The 5719-nt window shown below is 31.3% G+C and overlaps 1 long non-coding RNA gene across 1 annotated transcript; it reads left to right on the forward strand.

Annotated features, from left to right (window-relative positions):
• The first annotated feature begins 2716 nt into the window (after positions 1 to 2716).
• On the forward strand, positions 2717 to 3438 carry LOC149550204 (uncharacterized). Its single transcript, XR_016354510.1, has 2 exons — positions 2717 to 2810; positions 3082 to 3438. It is a non-coding gene; the product is annotated as an uncharacterized LOC149550204 (long non-coding RNA).
• The last annotated feature ends 2281 nt before the right edge of the window (positions 3439 to 5719 follow it).

Below are 5719 nucleotides of genomic sequence, written 5' to 3' on the forward strand. Positions count from 1 at the left end.
AAGTATGCTTATTTGTCATTATGCGCATTAACACTTCATTGAACAATAAATAAATTTTATAGTATAAATTGCACTTCACATGAGATATTAAGCACAAGCATTAGACTAATTTTAGTTATTCAGACAGCAGGGACCATAAATATCTATTGTTCTATTTCTGATAGATCACACAATCTCTTGGACCATACGGGCTAAATATCTTCTTGCATTGTATTTCAATTCACAACAAAAACTATTTCTTCTAGAATCATCTGGTATTTTTCTTCTATGCTGATTACATATGTTTCAGGTGGTATGCACATGTGGATTCAGTTTCTGTCTTCCTCTCTCTACTATTTTGCTTCGTGTTTTACTGTTTCTGATTGAGAGATCTGCTGATTGTCTTCCAATATCAATTTTATGTACTTTCTAAACCATTCACCAGTTAAAACAAATCAATTTTAAATGTGATCAATTGATTCTAGACATGCACCTAATAAAATTTTAATGCAGTCAAACTTATCCTCTTTATCAGCCAAGTAGAGGAGATTGATTTCTCTTTCACCTTACTGTAGTTTGGACTTTTTTATTTTGTTCATTTTTAAAAATATACCAAAGGTATAATTTCTTTTTGATCCAATTTGATTATGGACCAGAAATCTGGAAAAAGATAATTATTGTCAAATGTTACTTTTGATCCTTTTAAACAAATCAATCTCCAAATTATTCTCGTCCAAACCGAAAGAATAAATTAACAAAGGCAAGTCTTGAATTTTACGAATCATTTCCCAGCAAATATAAATGTTTTATAAATTCCTCCCCACTATGGATCGGTTTCTAACATTAACACTTCTATTCTTTTATTGTAAGCAAACAATTCTTGAATCTTCTTGGAATTCAAAAATGTATTTTGGATCTGGTTTAGAGAACATTGATTTAGAATGAGAATATGTGTTGAGCAAACTTATAAATTTTTCCTTATATCAAAGAGCATCTAAAGTAAACCTTATAGTTTCGGATTGAGTAAGAAATCTGACTATGTACTCCAAGTAGCTTATTTCGAAGGAGCATGTTATCTTTTCAAATACTCTAGGTTTTTCTTAATAATATTATGTTATCTTCTCAAATACTTTTGGATTATTTCTTTATGTTAGGTGGTATAGATTTGAAGGATAGTGTTGAATTTCACTTTTATTTTTGGTTGAAAGGGTAGATGAGAATTTATGATGTCAAATTACAATAAACTGTATTTAGAAATTAGTTGTAATCAGTTAATCTAATTTATTTGTTTACAATGTTCAAACATTCTTTTCGGCATTATTTTCAGTCAACAATGGAAAGATAGTCTCTTCCTACAACCTACAGCCTTCATCATTGATACCCAAGAGGAAAGATGCAGCTTATTCATATTATTTTCAGTTGAACAATGGAAAGATATTCTCTTCCTACAATCTTCATCATTGATACCCCAGAGGAAAATACAGTGTGTTCGTATAAATGGTAGAAACAATCAATTCCCAAATCTAATCTTTCCATATAATGATGAAAACAACTAATAGCTTTGAGTTATTTCAGAGTAAAAGGCTTCTATTCCAATATATTATTCTTATCTTTCTACTGATACATATTTGAATTATAAGATTCATCCTAGATAATGCAATCTAAGAGAATTTACCAGTCATATGCATAAGACCATGTTCAATTTTATACATATGGCTAAAGAAAGAATTTTAGAAATACTAAAGCTAACACATTGGTGCCATAGACCAATCTAAAAGGAAATTAATATACATGCGACTAGTTTATTTCTTCAAAATCAATGATTTTCAATTGATGAATAACAAGGCCACGCATGGAGTTATAAGCTAGCTTTTTGTGTTGTAATATAGAGTGTAGTAGGAAGTCTTACAATTCTCAGAGTTTGTTGTGAAACTAATAATGAAGACCTGAATAGAATCACACGACAGAGCCATAATTGGAAGCCCGATGTTGGTCCTCTTAAAAGGCCATCACTATAAGGGGTTGATGACATTATCCCCGACATCTCCTAACAAAACCACGAGACTGTGGTTTTCCAGCGGCTTTTTAAATGGTGTGGCATGATAGGTGATCAATTTCTTCATCTGTATTTAATGTTTGGATGGATCCAGCTACCCTAAAGCTTTCAGGTTGTATCAAATTATATTTATGAGATGGTTCTTCAAAACTAAATGTCTTGTGAATGTTGAATCTAAAATTTGCACATTCCTCTTGAATTTGAAACAATAGATGGCCACATTGAGCCTGACCCAAGTTCATGATTCTTGAACGATAATTCTAGGCATTCTATGTTTGTTTGCTAAACTAAAAATGCAGATTACATTTTTATTGTTGCAATGATTTCAATGTTCAGCACACGATCTTGCTTATTGATCATTATAATGATTTTGTTTTCTAGCATTGCAGATTTCCATTTTGGTTCCACAACTTCAGAGTTCTTGTTCAATACATTCCACATTCCAACACTCGTTACGGCCTAGCCAGTTGGCTGCATTCTTGGTTAGTTGACAACTACACCACACAAACCACATGCTGAGTGGCATTTAATTTATTCATTTCTTGTAATGGTGCCTTCAATTCAAGCAATTCTGAAATATCTTTAACATAAATGAATCGACTAATCCAAAATAGATTTCAATCTTCAGCACTCAATGTTGCTCATTGATCATTATATTGATTTTGTTTCCTTGCCTTGCAAATTTCCATTTTGGATCCATGACTCCAAAATACTTTTTGGACATGTTCCCGCATTCCAACACCTGTTAAGGACTAGCTAGTTGGCTGCGTTCTTGGTGAGTTTCCAACTACACCACACAAACTGTATGCTAAGTCTTTTGAATGTATTTACTTTCTTCATTTCTTGCAATGTTTCCTTTTATTCAACCAATTGAGAAATGTCTTTAACCTAACTGTATGAACAAATCCAAAATAAATGTCTACTATCTAAATACATATTGGGCTGATACATACAAAACAAATGATGATTTCTGGGAAATTGTTGAACAACTAAAGTTTTTATCTTCTGGTAAGTTGGATAATGTGAATTGTGACAATTTTATGCAGGATGGTTACTTCTTTAAGATTAAACAACTATGTATACTAGGCAGATCCATATGGAGAAATATTAGCAAGGAATTTCACTACGATGGGCTAGCTGGACACTTTGGAAAGGACAAAACAATAAACCTCATTTAGGATAAGTATTATTGGCCTAAGATAAAGAGGGACGTCACTAAATATGTGGCAAAGTGTACAATCTCTCAAGTGGCTAAAGGACATTCACAAAATACAAGATTATACATGGATTCACCAGTACCCACCGACCATGGATTGACTTGAGTATGGATTTTGTATTAGGTCTCTCACACACTCTGCAAGGTAATTATTCTATTTATGTGGTTGTTGGTCGATTTTTAAAAATGGTCCACTTTATTGCTTGTAAAAAGACCAATGATGCAACTAGAGTATCATAAGTATTCTTTTTAGAATTTTTTCATTTACATGGCCTTCCAAAGACCATAACCTCAGGTAGAGACACTAAGTTCTTGAGCCATTATTGAAGGACTCTCTAGAGAAAATTAGAAACAAAGTTACATTTTAGTAGCGCCTATCATCCTCAAACTATGGACAAACAAAGGTAGTTAATCGGAGTTTGGGAAATCTGCTATGTTGCATTGTGGACAAGAAGCCTAAACAATGGTAATTGGCATTACCCCAAGCAAAATTTGCCTATAATAGTTTTGCTAACAAATCCACTAGAAAATCTCCATTTCAAATTTTCTATGCTAAAAATCTTCAAGGTGTTCTAGATCTTGTGTCACTTCCCTTGGAGACAAAATTAGTGATGAAAGATATGCCTTTGTTGAACACCTTCACTAGCTCTAACAAGATGTCAAACAAAATTTACAAAATAGTAATGTGAGTTACAAGATTGCTACAAATGCTACTCTAAGACAACAAATATTTGTTGCTAGTGACTTAGTGATGGTGTACTTCAGGCATAAATGGTTTCCTATAGGGGTATGTGCATGATCATGGTCAACCAAACTATGCTCTTAAGTGGCAATAAAAAATCAGAAAATTAGGATTATGTCAACTGGACATGCAATTTTCTACTTTTTATTAACTCTATATCAAAAAGTTGAGAGAAAAGAATCTCTAGAAAATTAAATCTAGTTTCTAAACTAGTATGACTTATCTCAAAAAAAATAAAAAATTGATTGGTCACAATTTTGAATTTTAATGCAATATTACAAAAAATTTAGAAAAAAAATAAGAAGTAGACATATGTCTGACCACCTTAATCAAAATCAAATGATAATATATTTTAATAATATTCTAGATATAAGTAGTAGACTCATACTTAGATGTGACACATATTTTTGGTTATTTTTATTCTAAATAAATAATTATTAATTAATTTTTGACTTTAGTATTTTTGAAATAAAAAAACTCTTGTGGCTGACCACCTTAACTAATTCAAAACTTTGCAAAATTCAATTTCTCATTTTTTTTCCTTTTAGGAAAAGAAACATAGAATATGATGCATCTTTTTCATTTAAAAAATCTTGTAACATTTGAAAGTTATAGTTGTTTTTCAAGTAGTATGTCAATAACCACTTTATATGTAACTCCATTAGAAAATAAGTAATAATTATTTACTAATATTCATAATTTGACAAAACTTACATTTATGGAAAGAGAAGAACATTCTTAAGAAACCCTTTTCATTTCATCAAATTTTAATGAAAAAAAAGTCGTCAGCTACATGTTTGAAGTAAAAATCAGGCCAAAAGCACATTTTTAGGATGATTTTAAAGTTGACTATATAGGTTTGGTATCAAAAGATATACTAGACCTTATAAAGATATTAATTTTTTTCATTTAATATTAAGGTGGGTGGGAAAAATGTTGGAATAGATTTTGAAATAGTTTGAGATATTTTAGAACTACAGATTTTTCAGATTGCCACTTTTTGGCACACCATGATCCTACACATACCCATAGGCACATATCATAAATTGAAATATAAAAATATTAGGCCATGCAAAGTCATTAAAACAATTAATGATAATGTTTATGAGGTTAGCTTACTAGCAAATGTTGACATCTCCCCTTGTTTTTTATGTTTCTGATCTATACACATTCCATGGGGATGTTCTAAGTGTAGATAAGGTCTAGGGAGTGGATTGGTAACATCACCTTCCTAGTAAGAAGAATGAAAAGATTGCCAAAATTCTTGACAAGAAAATTACCTCCACAAGGCATGGTCAACATAACAACTATTTGATATGGTGGGACAAGTTACCTAAAACAGAGAGTACATGGTTATCTAGTGGGCAGTAATGGAGTTAGATCCAATAAAATTATAGCAATTCATAGACAACCACTTGTAGGAGCTATATTTCTTTCAAGAAGGGTAGAATGATGCATCAACTTCTAGGAGTCATAACTTTTGACTCGGATATGAGTTTTGGCTGAAATTTTTTAGGCAATTGCATGAAGAGAAGTTATTTGGATTGTCATTGGAGCATACCTCAATAGAAAGCCAATTTGACATTTTTCTAGAGCCTGAAATATCATCTTGACCTTCGAAATTGGATTTTTGTATTTTTTTTTCTGATTTTTCATAAAGTTGTTTTTGTAATAAATTGGAAATTATCTTAGCTTAGTTGTTGGGAAAAATTGAGATTCATTGGAA

Source organism: Cupressus sempervirens, chromosome 7 (assembly GCF_028749045.1).
Source record: "Cupressus sempervirens isolate cs-2001-9-10 chromosome 7, ASM2874904v1, whole genome shotgun sequence".
Taxonomy (NCBI): Eukaryota; Viridiplantae; Streptophyta; class Pinopsida; order Cupressales; family Cupressaceae; genus Cupressus; species Cupressus sempervirens.